The sequence below is a fragment of the Castor canadensis genome, chromosome 14 (assembly GCF_047511655.1).
Source record: "Castor canadensis chromosome 14, mCasCan1.hap1v2, whole genome shotgun sequence".
Lineage (NCBI taxonomy): Eukaryota > Metazoa > Chordata > Mammalia > Rodentia > Castoridae > Castor > Castor canadensis.
The window spans coordinates 11,994,579-11,995,864 of NC_133399.1; the positions used below are offsets into that span (position 1 = coordinate 11,994,579).

General features: G+C 40.8%; 1 non-coding gene across 1 annotated transcript; it reads right to left on the minus strand.

Annotated features, from left to right (window-relative positions):
• Window positions 1-390: 390 nt before the first annotated feature.
• Window positions 391-492, minus strand: LOC141417014 (U6 spliceosomal RNA). Its single transcript, XR_012441648.1, has one exon. It is a non-coding gene; the product is annotated as a U6 spliceosomal RNA (small nuclear RNA).
• Between the last annotated feature and the right edge of the window lie 794 nt (window positions 493-1,286).

Here is a 1,286-nt window from a genome sequence, read left to right on the forward strand (position 1 = left end):
AAAATGGACTGGAGGTGTGGCTCAAAGTGTAGAGCACCTGTTTTACAAGCACAAGCTGAGTTCAAACACTAGTCCTACCAAAAGAAAAAAAAGTAATACACTTCCAATAGGCTGAAAGCAGGTCATCTCTAGAGTGAGAATGAGGGTGGTCAATAACCCAGTCCTATGTCATGTATAACATTTGATTGCCATGCCCTTGAATTTCTCCCCACTCTATTAACCACCCTGATACACTGATGTGAACAGACACTTTTCTACTGCTTTTTGCTGATTGTCATTAAGCTTGTTCATTGATATTTTGTGCAAGGACTGTTATCTGGTGTTCCTTTCGTCACAGTATTGGAAATAGACACGTTTATAGACAGATACCTGCATTGTTTAGTACTTTTCTCACATATGGAACGCTTCACTAAATTACATGTCCTCCTTGCACAGGGGCCATGCTAATCTCTGAATCATTCCAAGTTTAGCATATGTTCTGCTGAAGAGAACACTTCTGCAGCGTTTTGACATCTTCCTTCCTAGATCTCCTAGGCTTGCTTTTATGTTTATACCCTAAATCAGCAACATTACCCAGATCTGTGCAATAGAAGTTATGAACACCAGTAAGCAAGTTCCTAGAAAACACGTGAGAAATCCTTGACACTTCAACGTGAACCTTGAATTCTGGTAGACAGAGGTGTCTTCAGGGTTGGTTCAAGTAAACAAGTCCCATGGAGAGATACTGTGTGCTGTATGACAATGACACATTACATGGGCCACAAAGGAAATCTCTACTGTATAGGGACAATGATTGTGGAGCCCAGGATGAAATTTATGTCATGGTCATACAGGCTTAAGCTCACCTGTTTCTCCATGAAGAGAGACTTAAGGTTGATCCCACTGAATGGAATTTATAATTAGTTTAAAATAGCAATTTTTGTGTTTACATAGCAAACTACACATCATTTGTCCTGAAGCATGAATTCAGTCTTTCTCTGTCACTTAGGCAGTAAAAACATCCTGGGGCACATGAAGTGGGAGGAAGTGGGGAACACTTTCACTCCTTCCTCATTTGACAGGGAATTCTGAGACTTAAAAGTTGTGTGAATCATCCAAGATTACACAGCATTGAAGAGCCAGCCTTCCAATATAGGTCAGTTTTTTTTTTCATGGAACTGGGGTTTGAACTCAGGACTTTGCACCTGCAAAGCAGGTGCTCTACTGCTTGAGCCACACCTCCAGTCATTTACTCACCACCTTCCCTTCATACATCCACTGTTTTTCTTAAAAGTTTTGAGCCAGGT